The sequence below is a fragment of the Petaurus breviceps genome, unplaced genomic scaffold, assembly GCF_028583685.1.
Source record: "Petaurus breviceps papuanus isolate PSGF00001 unplaced genomic scaffold, PetGlider_PUasm1.0 38, whole genome shotgun sequence".
Lineage (NCBI taxonomy): Eukaryota > Metazoa > Chordata > Mammalia > Diprotodontia > Petauridae > Petaurus > Petaurus breviceps.
Window position 1 is genome coordinate 31,368,300 of NW_027186304.1, and position 15,173 is coordinate 31,383,472.

Consider the following 15,173-nt stretch of genomic DNA (forward strand, 5'->3'; position numbering starts at 1 on the left):
CACACACACACACACACACACACACACACACACACACACACACACACGCAGACATATAAATATAAATTTTTGTCCCAAACAAAAGGCCAAAAGAAGTGGCAAGCAGGCCAACACAGATGTTTCATAAATGTCATCATATGTCTTAGGTAGTAAATGATAAATACAGATTTGAATAGTGTTTTTAACTTTAAAAAGCTGAAGAAGAAAAAAAGGCTGTTCTTTTATTTGATTCTCCCAGTGACACCATAAGCAGGGACTACAGTCATACACCAAAGGATCTGTGGTTGCCTTGATCTGAGTATTCCCTTCAGTAATACATATCACAACCTATCCATGCTTTCCTACCCTCTGCCCATGTCCAGGCCACAAACCATTAAACGAATTTGTTGCAGCAGTTTCCCTGTGTGACAGATAAGAAAAGAGGCCAAGAGAGGTTTAATGTCTTGTGTTAACCCAGATTCAGAATAAGGATTCGGACCAAAAAACAAGTTTCCTAACTAACAGTTGAGTCTTCTTCCCACTACTTGAATTCCACAGTATGGAATACTATTGCCAATATTTTGTCACCGGTTACTTGGAAATCTATTCATTCAGGAAATTTTCTCAAAAACGTATGGGGATTTTGGTGTCAGTTTATCAGTAAATAAATATTAATCACCTACTACTATATGTTATGTGCTAAATGCTGGGGTTACAAATATGAAAAAGATGGTTCCTGCCCACAAGGAGCTTATAGTCTAACGGGGGAAGACAACACACTAAAGTGGACTCGACAACTCAATTGAGTTCAACAGCACAATAGGAGCTATCAAGAAAGTTAATTCGGTCTGGAATTTCTGGTCAAAAGTTGCTTAAAAGAAGGCAACCCATACAGATCCCATAGACCTAATCTAGAAAAAACCTGAAATTCTCTCCAGATCAAATAATGATCAAGAAATTCAATAAGAAACTACAGTGACTACTTCCATGCTAAGATTGTACAAAAAGTCAGAAGCCCCAGGTAATCAGAAAGGGGAGCTACCAGCAAAGTCAGAAACAGCACAGGCAAAAACAAGCTACGATTTCCCCAGTATGACCATGGAAGAACAGAGGCCCTCGTTTGGCTACCTTCACTAGCCAACAAGGCTCACTGTCCCAAGGCAGTAATATCTGAGGGCTGTGAAAGCCCAGAGTATTCAGAAAGGCTTCAGGGTTATGGGAACCCCAATTGAAAGCACTAGAGAGTTGCAATGGCCAGTGAAATTCAGAACATTCAGAATGGGACAGACCAGTTATTTCCTTCCTTAAGTTTTTAGATATCTTTTTCCAAATGATTGACTTTCTTTTCATAATTTTCTTGATTTTCTTGGATTATCCTTATTTTATCCCTAATTTTTCCTTATTCTCTCTTATTTGATTTTTTTTTAAAAAAGCAATTAGGGTTAAGTAACTTGCTCAAGGTTACAAGGCCAGTTATTTCTGGGTGTAGTGCTAAGTATCTGAGCCCCCGGTCATCCCGACACTGGAGCCGGTGCTCTTACTCACTGTGCTACCTGGCCGCCCCTCTCTTATTTGATTTTTAAAAATCTTTGAAAGCTTTTCTAAGAACTTTTTTTGGGGGCTTATGACGATTTGACATTTTTGTTTAGTAGGAATATCTTTTTTTTGGAGGGCAATTGGGGTTAAGTGACTTGCCCAAGGTCACACAGCTAGTTTTTGTGTTAAGTGTCTGAGGCCATATTTGAACTCAGGTGCTCCTGACTCCAGGGCTGTGCTCTATTCACTGCAGCCACCTAGCCACCCCTAGGAAAGTCTTTTTAAACTTTATTATCTCCTTATCTATGAACCCAGATCTTCTCTATTCCCATAGTAGTTATCTACGGTCAGGTTCTTTCTCCTTTGCTTACTCATTATTAATTTTTAGCGGCTTATTATTATATTTGTTCTATTCTTGAGGTATGGTGGATGATGCCTCAGGCTTCAAGTTTTCCATATTGTTATGTTCTAAGCACTGTCTGAGGGATTGACCTTGGGCACACCTCTCTGCCTCTATGTCATGGCTAGGGCCCCCAGAATGCTGTCACCGTAAATGCTCTGGCTTGCTGCAGTCCCTCCTGTGACTGCAAATTTCAGCTCACCCCTCTGCCCTGGAGCCACTCTAGGGACTCTGCTCTCCTACAAGCACTCAGTCAGCAGGATCTCCAGACCTCTGCTACCCCACTGGCCCTTCATTGAGTTCACTCCTCCTTGCCCACAATCACAGCCCAGGACCGAGTCTGGTCAGCATAACTGAGCCTGGTGTCCTGCAACAGTGGAGAGTACTTCAATCTTCCCCTACTTAACTATCTTATTCCCACACTGCTCATGAGATGAAAGTTCCTGCAGCTAAGGCTGCTGCTGACCCAGCTACACATAGAGCTTGTTGTTTGTTGATTCAGCAGTCTTCCCTTCACTTCACTCAGCCCAAACATCTGCCCCAAGAGGTCAGGTCTTTCAGGTCCTCTCAAGTTGTCTTAGGAAGACAACCACTTTACTCTAACTTTTAATTATTTCCGCAGTTCTAAGTTCACTTTGAGGTGATGTTTTGTCTTGTGGGGGGGGGGGGGGAAATTTGGAGAGCCTGGTATTTTCTGTCCAATTCTGCCATCTTCTCTGAGAATAAATACCTCAGAAGAAAAAGTGTAAAACCTTACCAAAGTAAGACTCCCTGAAAACTAGACCAAGTAGAAATTAATGGTTCTATGAAACACTAAGATGTATTAGAACAAAATCAAGTGATTTGTGGAAAGATACTTTAAGAGCTATTAAAATTTCTAGCCATGTTTTTTTTATCTTGTCCACTACTTTTCAAGAAATCATAAATTTAAAATGCCCACATCTATGAAAACCAGAAGGTAAGGAAAAGATAAAAATAATCCACCAAGCACTTCCTGGAACCTCAAAAGAAAAAGGTCCAGAAATGTCATAATCAAAATCCAAGGCTTTCATAGTAATGAAAAAAATACCATAAGCAGTAAGAGAGAAGCATTTCAAGTACCAAGGACCATCGTCAGGATCACACAAGACCAAGCAAATTTTGCCTCTAATAAATGAGAGAATAAAATTTAAAAACATTCTTTACACAAATAAAGACAGATCTAAATAATTGGATAAAGAAATTACTCATGGGAAAGGATAAACAAACATAATAAATATGACCATACTAAAGAGGCCACCCACTAAGAGGGTTTAGGTTGCTCTGGAGACTCCAAAATACCAACACGCCGGATCCTGGCGGATCCTGGCGAATGAATTCGACTCCAAAAGTAAAATTTTTTAAAAGTTCGCTTGCATTAGACACAGAGTAAGTCTGGTAAGACACCACATGGTGTCAGATGGGGTCTTATATACAGAAGGCTGTGGGAGGAATCTAGGGGTGGTCTAGGGGAGAAGTTTGGGGAGGGTCTTCAGGAGGAGTTAATGAGGTCAACCAAGTGATTAAGGATGGGAAGTAGCTGGAGGCTACAGACAATGGTGGGCTAGGCCAGTTCAAGGGTGGATCATATTTTGATAGGTGGGGAGTCTAGTAACAGAGAGTGGGAAGTCACTAGTTACTAAACAGAGGGTGGGAAGTCTAGTAACTGAAGTTTGGGCTCAGCCACAATACAAGACTTATTGCCTCATGCAAATGCCTCATCCAATCGGATGATTTAATCAAGAGTCCAAGGGAAGCTCCCAGAGCCTATACCTCAAGGACTAAAGGAGAGCTCCAGGGGGCTCCCAGAGCCTATACCTGATCAAATACTATAAAGTTAATTTATTTATTCAGTGCCACACCAATCAAAGTACCACAAGATTATCTTATAGAGCTAGAAAAAAACAAAAACAATCTATCTGGAGGAATGTCAAGAATCTCAAGGAAATAAACAAAAAATGGGAAGGGTATCTAGCAGTACCAGATCTATTAAGATGCCCTTAATGAAAGGACTTGTTCTGTAAAACTTGGACTCAGTCAAAAGATCATACCCACTGACCCAGAAGGCTACATGTGGCCTTGAGGCTGCAGGTTGCCCACCCCTGTAAAATCAATTTGAAACTATACCCCAAAAGTTATTAAATTCTACGTACCCTTTGACTCAGTAATTCCATTACTAGTTCTATACCCCAAAGAGATTAAAAAAAACTCTAAAGAAAAAGGATTCATATATGCAAAAAAATACTTATAGCGTCTCTTTTTGAGGTAGCAAAGAACTGGAAACTGAGGAAGTGACCATTCATTGGAGAATGGTTGAATGGTATATGAATATATGATCAGATGTGATATAATGCTATTATGCTATAAGAAATTATGAATGGGGCAGTTGCAGGGAAACCTGAGAAGACTGGTATGAACTGATCCAGAGCAGAACCAGGTGAACAACTTATACAATAGCAATAGCTTATATAGTACATACACACATTAGAAATCAGGGGAAAGCTTAGAATATAATATTCCAAAAGGCAAAAGATATAAGCCTACAACCTAGAATAAGTTACTCTGCAAAGTTGAGTGTAATATTACAGGGGAAACGAACTTTTAGTGAAATAGAAGACTTCAAGTATTTCTCCTCATAACCCTGGGCTCAAAGGGCCATTGGTATAGGACTCCCTTTATTGGGAAGATTGATTATGCAATGCTCCATGCCTGTAGGAAGTGAAGAGTTGGTAAGAGCTGGTGGGAAGAGAGATTCTGGTCTTTGGGCTTCCAGGTTCAAGAGAGAAGTCATGCCATTCTAGACTCTCTTCAGTTCCTTGAAGGGAAAGACTCTAGGAAGACGAGAGAAGAGCTGGCAACTTCTATCATGTCCTTATCTCAGCTAGCTAAACTAGAGGTGTGGATGGGGTACCAGCTCTGGGAACCCCCTTGAACTCTCCTTGAATCTTCCCACTTGAGGCATTTACCTGAGGCCATAAGCATTTCATTACTGCTAGACCCAAATCTCTGTTACTCTAACCTAACCTAGCCTAACCCTCCATTGTCCAGTTACTTCTCACACTAGATCCTATCAACATATCTATACCCAAATCTGTTACCCTTAAATTAGCCTAGCCCTCCATTGTCTGTCATCTCCTGGTAGCCTTTAGGTATTTCCCACTGATGGGAGATGGGATCCCAATAGGTTCAGCAGGAATTCTGATCTTATCTAAGACCAGAAAACCTGCAATATCATCTGGAAAGAATTCAAGGTCTCAGGCTTAATTGGAGTGAGAGTTGTAGAAGTTTATTGTTATGCTTCCATGAGAAGCGGGCAAGAGTCCTTTAGGGGACCTGCAGGTGAGAGGGGTATATGCTTTTACCTTTAAAGGGTAGGGCTGCCATTGTCTGGGCTGACCAGATGGGAGGGGCCTCAGTGCATAGACAAAGGTCAGAGCTGACCAAGAGGAGCATGTGAATAGATAGTTTAGGTAAGATTTGGGCCAGGCCGAAGGAGACAAAAGGCAAGGATAGGGGCGGCCAGGTGGCTCAGTAAGTAAGAGCACTGGCTCCAGTGTCAGGATGACCTGGATCAAATCCGGGCTCAGATACTCAGCACCACACCCAGAAATAATAACTGGCCGTGTAAGCTTGAGCAAGTTACTTAACCCCAATTGCTTTAAAAAAAAAAAAAGAGTCTACCCATTGGGGGTGGCTAGGTGGCACAGTAAATAGAGCACAGGCTCAGGAGTCAGGAGGACCTGAGTTCAAATATGACTTCAGACACTTAACACTTACTAGCCTGTGACTTTGGGCAAGTCATTTAACCCCAATTGCCCTGCCCTCCCCCTTCCAAAAAGATTTTAAAAAAGAAGAGGTTACCCATTATGGAGAATCTTTTATAACCTTTGCTTTCCTTTGGCTGAAAGAAGGCTTGAGTTGAATTCATTTGGCAGGACCCGGAGTGTTGGTATTTTGGGGTCCCAAGTACCCCTAAACCCCAAACCTCAACAGCATCAGGGAATTTCCTCTTGGGGGGGATCTAAGATTCTCTTGATTGAGCTAAGTTTACTCTGTGTTCTCTGGTATAAATTCTCATAAGTATACTTCTCTGATTTCTATTTTGCCATTGATTTGTATAAATGGCCTTATTTACTATTTGCTATGTGTGTTCATCGTGGAACTGGCATCCAGCAAGAAGAGAGTCAAGCTTGTTGTTTTTTGTCATTCATTCTCAAAGAGGAGCAATGACATCAAGAGGGTGAAGTTTTGACCTGCTTATGAATTGGATGGATTTAAGTGAGCCAGGGCTGTGCAGTCATCAGCCTCACTTTCTTCTTCAAAGCCATGTGGGGTCCAGTGATGAGACATAGGTTAGGAAGACTGGTGATGGCTCTGGATGCAGAGGGAGACCCTGACCTTTTTAAGCTAAGGTTTTTCCTAGGTCTCAGTTGGTCTGAGGCAACACCCATTCAGTGATTAAAGGCTAGGTAAGAATTGAGACAAAAGATGGCCTAGTTTGATTTCCTAAAAGAATCAGTCTGGGAGGAGAAGACCTTCAGAGTTTCCAGTCAGAATGGAAACCATGACTATTTACACTTACTCTAAGCCATAAAACCCAAACAATGACCAAATAAGGCTTGGACTGGGACCTATTATTGACCAACCAGTGAAACCCATAGTGATTTGGGTTTAAAGGCATAGTCAAGTAATTTCACTTGAATCCCGATGGACTTTTACCAAAGCCTGGTTTACCAGAGCTAAATTCCAAGAAATCATGAATGAAAACTATAAGAGAAAAAAAGGGGGCAGTGGGGGGAGGGGGGAGGGTTCAGCAGAGAGAAGGAAATAGCTGCATTGTCCAACTGCAACTGCATAGTGGGGAGTTGGGGGGCAGCTAATCCTACTCATAGATTCATTCTTAAATTAATTCTCCTTCATTCTCAAAGAAGGCCAACGATGTCAGGAGGATGTTTTGACTTTCAAGTGAATTAAATTTAAGTGAGGCAGCAAGTGCAAAGTCATCAGCCTCACTCTCTCCCCCAGAGGGTCAGGAGCCAGCCATCCTGGCTTATGTCTTGCCTTAGGTATAATAAAAAGCATAGAGGTCAAGAATTAAGTAGGTGATAGTCCTGGTGTACTCTGCCTTTAAAAAACCAAATCTAGAATGCCACTTTGGGTGCCACATTTTAGAAAAAACGGTGACAAACTGAAGAAGATACAGAAGAAAGTGACCTGGATCTTGGAGGGTCTGGAATTTCTCCCATTTTAAGATCAGTTAAAGGAAGTAAGTAGGTATGTTGAGCCTGGAGAAGAGAAGATTTGGGAATAGAAGGTAGAAAGGAACACTAGCTTTCTTCAAGTATTTAAGAGTTATGGAGTCTGAATGCAAATCAGTTATACTATTTTCACTTTTTTGTTTGCTTGCTTCTTTCTTTCTCGAGGTTTTTCCTTTTGTACTGAGTCTTCTTTCACAATGTGACTAATGTAGATATATGTTTAACATGATTATACATGTATAACCTATAACGGATTGCTTGCTATCTTGAGGAAAGGGGAGGGAAGGAAAGGAGGGAGAAAAATTTGGAGCTCAAAATCTTAAGAAGATGAATGTTGAAAACTATCTTTATATATAATTGGGAAAAAAGAAAATACTATTAAGTAAAAAAAGAAAAGAAAAGAAAAAAGTATTTACAAGTTCTCTTGTAGAAGAAGGATTAGAAGGGTCTTCTTAGCCTACTAAGGCAGAACCAGGAACAAGTGTGTAAAAGAGGTAGATTTCAGCTTGATAGTAAGGGAGAACTTCCTGACAATTAGGACTATCCCAAAGCAGCACAGGCTGCCTTGGGAGGTAGAGGGTTCCTCCTCTTTCAAGCAAAGGCTGAAGGACCAGTTGTTGAGTGTGTTGTAGTAAGGATTCTTGTTCAGGTATGAGATGGACTACATGGATTTTGAGGTTCTTTACACATTTTAATTGTGTGATCTTGATTTTTCATCTCATAAGAGCTTCTGAGAACATTTTAAGGAAGTTTGGAATTCTGAAGGAAGTTTCACTGGTTTATATAAATTAGTACAGATTCAGGAATCAGTCCCATAATACATTTTCTCTTCCCTGCCAGAAACAAAAATTGATGGCTGATGCCATTTTCCCTTAATTTTTTCAGATGCTTTTTATTCATAAGAGCACTCCCTGCAGCTAGCTGGACTGCCATGTAGTAAAATTAGAAACTAATTTCAATCATATATTTATAGTGTAGTTTTAAAAAATTTATAATAGGAAGCATCCATTAGGGGGAAAGGCTGCTGGGACTTTTTAAACTTCCTGATTGAACTATAATAGTTGTTTAACAGAAAAAAATCTTAATATATATGCACAAATACACATATGTACACACATATATGTATGTATGTGCACACACATAAACACATAAACATATCAAAATCTATTTCATCTTCATCAATAACAGCTACTTTTTTGGAAGATCAACCAAATATTTTAAAATTATGAAAAAGATTAATGAAATTCAACACAATCCTGATGCAAACTCATTCATCCAATAGAGGAATAAATAAGTAATCCACAAATAAGCATTCTGAATAAAAATATTCCATTGTAAATAAACTTTAAAATCAAGTTTGAAAGTCACATGTTTAATTTGTTATGTATTGAAGGAAGAAGCAAGCTGTACATAGTGGAAATTGCAATTTCATGTGTAGTCCCCTTTTTCTATTATGCTATATTTCTCTATATGGAAATACTAATTTTATTTGGTGCTTAAAATTAAAATTAAAAAAAATTCCAAAGAGATAATCTGTAACTTGCAATGCCATTTTATTGAATGAATGGACTTTTTTCATTGATAAGTCAGCATTGTTATTCTGAGATATTACATGTTTTGAGAACAAAATAATTTTGAAACTAAGTTATAAGACTCTGCTTAATAAACTATAATATTTGTCAGCAAGTCAAGGACGTTTGCTGACCACCTACTAGGCAAGCCATTATTATCCTTTCCTCATATTGGAGCAGGAGAGGTCCCTGAAATCTAACTGAGGAGACATACACACTTGGAATGAATTTAGCAGTTACAATGCCATTCGAGCACATAGAGAAATATATAATACAAAAACAGAGAAGATGTTATCCTAAGGCAGTGCAATGTAAAAGAGGGACAAACATTAGAACGGGATAATTTGGGAAGGCTTCAAGGAGGAAAAATTTAATTTGGGTTTTGAAATCAATGAGCAGAGGAGCAGAGGGAAAGAGTAATTCACACGTGAGTGGATGATGAACCTTCTTTAAGCTAGAACACGTAGGGTCTCTGCTTAGGGTCCAAGCAGAGGAGCCAGAAATGAAGTCAGCAGAATAATGGCAGACCAGGGAGGGAAAATGTCAGGTGGAGGTTTTGACTGACAAGGCTCTTTTAACCTTCTAACTCCAAGGAGACAGACAGAAGTGGGGCCAAGGAGAAAACTGGTTAGGGTTAGAGGATGTCTAGAGGATGTCGTCAGGGTGGGTGGAGAAAAAAATCATCCCCTTTCTTGGATCACTTCCTCTTGAGCCTCCTTAGCAGGAATCACATAATATTAAAGCTAGAAGAGACAGGAGTAAATTATCAGCTTAGAAACAAAGTGGTCACACTCTCTCATTTTAAATCGATGGGCACTGAGTCATGGAAAGAGGAAAACTTCCCTTCTCTGCCCTAACTCTTGTGTGAGCCGACCCACTCTTTCCCTTCTGCTCCCTTCAGGTGTTCCCACGGGAGTAACTTGTCTTAGTCACTTGCCCTCCACTCCAGCAGAGCAGAGGAGGGGGCCCTTTAATCTGCTCTGTGTGAGAAACATGCTTGCTCTTGAAAGAAAATACTCGTTGTGAAGCCAGGAAAGTTCTCATTACATTTATTTTACATTCATTCTGAACGGGTAACTCCCTAATAGAACAGGCTTTCTCAGACAAGTGCTAGGCTTTTTATGCTCTGTTCCCAATTCGAATTTTCCACCTTGCTCTCCATTGGCAGGATGCAGCCTCCTGCACTGCCCACTTCATACTTCTCTTTCTTGATGTGTTCCCCCTCAAACAGCTCGTTAAGCATGCGTACAAGCTTCTGTCCTTTTACCTGAGCCAAAGCCTGGTTCTGCCAGGACACAGCTCTGATTAGAACCAGCCACCTCTGACTTACATCCTGTTATCACCCAAAGCTGGGAGCAGTTTTAATCCGGTGGAAACAGAATTCCTTCTTTTGTTTCCCACATTTTGGAAAAGAAAAATGGCCTAGAGGAAAGAAACTATGGCTTCCTTGTTACTAAGACTCTTCCCAACACAACACTGTTGGCTCATTTTGTGTAGATCTTGGCTTCTTCGTGGTTTAAATTCATTCAGTCTTGCCCCAGTTTTGGCAGAGCTATTATACGTGTCAATAAAAATCCCTTTGGGTGTCTTGAGCCCCAAGGGGATGACCCCCAACAAGTGGAAGGATAATCTATCTGTAAATCATCATGGCTTTCCTCTGTATAAACAACCATAGCCTCCCCTCTCAGCTGCCTTTGAGCAAACAAAATACATACAGATCAGCAGAGCTTTGGTTAACCATAACTTTATCTTAATACTAGATTTGAGAGACTAGGCAGACAGAGATGCAAAAGAGGTTGAAGAAAGTGAGATAAGAGAGGACTCGGAGAGGAGTTGCCTCATTTATGATTCCCTCCCAACAAATACAATAAAATCTTTTTGTTGTGACACCAGGTGACCCTGTATCACTCAGCTCCAGACCTTTCCCAGCATCTTAACCCTGGTCTGGGACAATGTCAATGGCAGTAGCAGGATCTGTGCCAGTTGGTCAATCAATATTTATTAAATGCCTACTTTACTAAGCACTCAGGGTACAAAAGGAAGATAAAGACAGTCCCTGACCATAAGGAATTCATAACCTAATAGAGGAAAAACCAAATATATACAAGCTATATACAGGATAAACAGGAAGTAATAAACAGAGAGAAGACACTAGAATTATTAGGTGCTGGAAAAGAAGATGGAATTTTAGTTGTGACTTAAAGGAAACCAAGGAAGCCAGCTGGCAGAGATGAAGAGGGAGAGCATTCCAGACAGGCCTAGCACTGAGAGATGGAGTGTCTTGTTCAGGGAACAGCCACAAGGCCAGTGTCACTGGACTGGAGAGTAGGTGGTCAGGTGTGTGAGAAATGCTGACAGTTTGGTTTCCACAGGTTCTCTGGGAAAAATAAGTATTTCAGAAACAAATCCTTACTAAAGATAAAATGGGGGAATTATGAGAGATGTTTGGTTCCCACAAGTTTCCATGGGAACAATGGACATTGAACTGGCTACCCAGGAAAGCAAAAATCACGATAAGATAGGAAGGGTAGAGCCCCCCTATCCAATCATATAGCTGGAAGAAATCTGGAAGGTTTTACTCTTGGAGGGACGGAGCTAAGCTGGCTCAGACTGGCTGGCGATTGGGGGATGCTCACCGACTTTTCATTAACATGCATGCTTAATAGGCAGGCGGGGAAAGTTGTGACCTAGAAGAGCTGGAACCAATCCCAGCTCTGAAGGGATGAACAAGGTGGGAAATTTGAATGGAAACAGCATAAAAGGGCCACTCATTTATTCATTACAGAATAAATGTAAAATAAAGATAATGAAAACCTTCCCGAATCTCCAAGTATTGCTTATTCCTAGACAGAGCACAGAGCATGTTTATAACAGGTATAAGAAGAATGGAAAGGTAAGAGGAAGCTGGGTTATGGAGGGCTTTGGACCCCTAGCAGAAGATTTTGTATTTGATCCTGGAAATGATGGGGACAGTGACAGTAACAGCAACTGCAATAGAGGTAGCACTTTAGTAATTCTGGTCCCCCCTCTCCCTCCCTTCCCCAGTTATTCACTCATACTTCCTCTTTCTCTTCCATTGGTCACCCTGTAGTAGAAGCTTCTGGGTATGGAGGCTATGTCATGACAGTTAAAACAGCAGGGGACAGTGGACACTGGCTGCCCCCTTACCTCCCCAAATTGTTATGCATAGCAATCTCCCAGGTCCCTGACCACCCTCAATGTTCTTGTACAAATTCTCACCTCTCACAACATTTCATTTCTCTCCTTCCTTTCTGATGAGATGAAAAGACTATCTTTTCAACTATGGCTACAGCCTCATGGTTCCAGCTCTAGAGTAACCTCTTTCTGCCAGTGAACATTGCCTTCAGTGACCAACTACATAGAGATGAAGGAAGGTCAAGCTCTTTACAAGTACCTTTAATTTCTCTCTAGTGGCTTCTTACCTGCTGCCTACAAACATCCCCAAGTCTCTCCCATCATTATAAAATCCTCATAACTCAGCATCTGCCTCGGAGGGTATTGTGAGGATCAAATGAAATATTTGTAAGGTGCACAGCACAGTACTTGGACCTTGGTGGGCCTTCATAACTGCTTATTCCCTTCTCCCTACACTCTTCAAAGTATTGTTCTATGTCCCTCCCCTTCCAGCTGTATTCCTAGGAAAACTACTCTCATGGTTTCCCCTTTCTCTCCATGCCTTACCCCTTCGCAGTCTGCCTTCTGACCTTATCACTCAGCTGAAACTCCTCTAAAACTACCAGGGATTTCTTAATTGCCAATTCCAAAGTCCTTCCTATTTTGTTTCCTTGTTGCCTCCTCCACTGCCCTGTAAATTCCTTAAGGGCAGGGATCCCCCTCCCCCTTTCTTGGCATCCCCAACACTTAATACAATCCCTTACTCTTGGTAGGTGTTTAATAAACATTTATTGACCAAGTTTTGCTTAGTCCTCATCCTAATTGGCCTTTCTGTAGCATTTGACACTATTGACAATCCCCCTCATGGATATACTCTCTCTGAGTTTTCATAATATTTCTGTTTCTTCCATCTGTTCACACTGTGTGACTAGCTTCTCAACCTCCTTATGTCTCCGATTGTAGGTTTACCCCCAAGGGATCTGTTTCTCTATCCTCTTGAGAATCTTATCAGTTCCCGGGTTTAATTATTAGTTTAATCACCAGTTTTCTCCTTGGCATGACTTCTGTCCTTCCCCTTAGAATTAGAAGGTTAAAAGAGCCTTGCTATTCAAAATCTTCACCTAACATTTTCCCTCTTTGGTCTGCCATAATTTTGCTGACCTCATACTCAATCTCAGAAAAAAGAAGTTGAAAAAGCCATAAGTGAGCTTCTAAATAAAAAATAAAAAATCCCGGACTAGATGGATTTACAAGCTAAGTCTATCAAACACTTAAAGAAAATTACTTTCAGTAACATAGAAACTGTTTAGTGGGGGGAAAAAAAGGAAAAGAAGAGACCCTATCAAGTTCCTTCTATGATACAAATATAGTCTTGATATCTAAACCAGAGAGAGTCAAAACAGTAAGAAACTACAAACCAACTTTCCTAATGAACATTGGTGTCAACAATTTTAAATAAAGTATTGGTAAGGAGGCTACAGAAACCTATCACAAAGATTATGCATTATGACCAGGACTCAGTTGTACCAGGAATTCAATGTTGGTTCAATATTAGGAAAACTATGAACAGAATAGACCATACGAATAATAAGAGCAACTCCCACACACATATAATTATATAAATCTATGGAGGAAAAGCTTCTGACAAGGTACAGCATCATTCCTGTTAAAAAAAAACAAACTAGAAACAGGAATAAGGGGACCTCTCCTTAATGTAATAAGTAGTATTAATCTAAAAATAAGGAGCCAGCGTTGTATATAATGGGGATAAACTAGAGAGGCCTTTCCAATGACATTATTGGCCAAACAAAAGTGTCCATTATCACCAATACTATCTGATAAAGTGTTAGAAATGCTAGCTATAGCAGTAAGATGAGAAAAAGAAATTTAGGGAATAATATAGACAAGAGGTCAGGAGGTGAGGTGATATGCTTATGATCATACAGGCAGGAAACAAACACTTGGGATTGGAACCCAGGTCCCATTAATCTAGATCCAGTGATTTTTCTATTACTCTACAGAGATTAACTTGGTTTTTCATGATCCTTTCTAGAACCAGAGTTCCGATGCACTGTTCTTCCACTTCTGGCTTATCACAAGAATGACATCTTTTAAAGCAGAACAACACATATCTACTTCAGATTTACCTGCCTGGGCATTTTGGACCGAGTTTATTCACCCAATCTATAATTCCAGCTTTGTTTTCATCCAGGAAGGAAGACTACAAATTTCTGGTCATTTTTTAGTGTTCCCACACAAATTCTATCTTGATTACTAACCGGATATTTCATTTCCCTCCACCCAAAGAGATTCTTTTCATCTTTGGGGAGGGAGAGAAGATCTCCCTAAAGGGATTATATAAGTCTGTCCCATCACCCATTAAAGGGATAATTCAACCCAACACAGTTCACTGTCAAAGTTTGTAAAATGTCCCCAGTAATGCCCCCTTTTCTCTCTAATCTCTCCCTCCACCAAGTGTTGGGCATAATGGAGCAAGACAGAAGATCCCCAAGATTAAAATTGGAAGTGGATTTTATTGCCTTACGAAGGGACTGCTGGGGTCACATACCCAAATCAGACAGTCCATTGACATGAACAGTATGCCAGTTTTTAAAGAGATTACAATAGTCAGGTTATGTAAGATGAAACTACAATCAGTGATTGGTCAGTGTATATTTGAATTTTCCAGAGTTTTCCTAGGCTGAGGTACAGGGAACCCAGAATGGGTGAAGATAGGGAACACCCTGGCGGGGGTGGCAGAATGGAGCAGGGATTTTACCCTAGGCTGAACCTTCCCACCCATGGATCAATTAGAAAAGAGAAGGATAAAAGTTATGCTAAAATGCCTGCTTACAGATCGATTGAAGGGAAGGTGGTGTTGTGCTCAACACAAGCTCTTGCTTCAAACTTTATAGAAATAAATTGAGGTTACCTACCAAGAAATCCCTCTTCTCTCTTCCTCTTCCTCCTCAATTCACAACACCCTGACAAAATCTTCACCATTTCCTCCTTATTTCAGACTCTGATGAGGTCCTTCTCCTCAAGGCCAGCAAACATCCTTGATCACGTACCTCCCGTCTTCTCCAGCAGGTTGTCTCTACTATCCTTTCCTCTCTCTAATCTTTGGTCTCTCCCTTCTTTCTGGTTTATTTCCTGCTGCTTACAAACGCTAGTGCCAGCATAAGATTCTACCAAACTTTAAAAAACCTTCTCTGTATTCTACTGATTGTAATTTCCTTCTCCAGCTCATTTTACAGATTGAGGCAAACAGGGTTG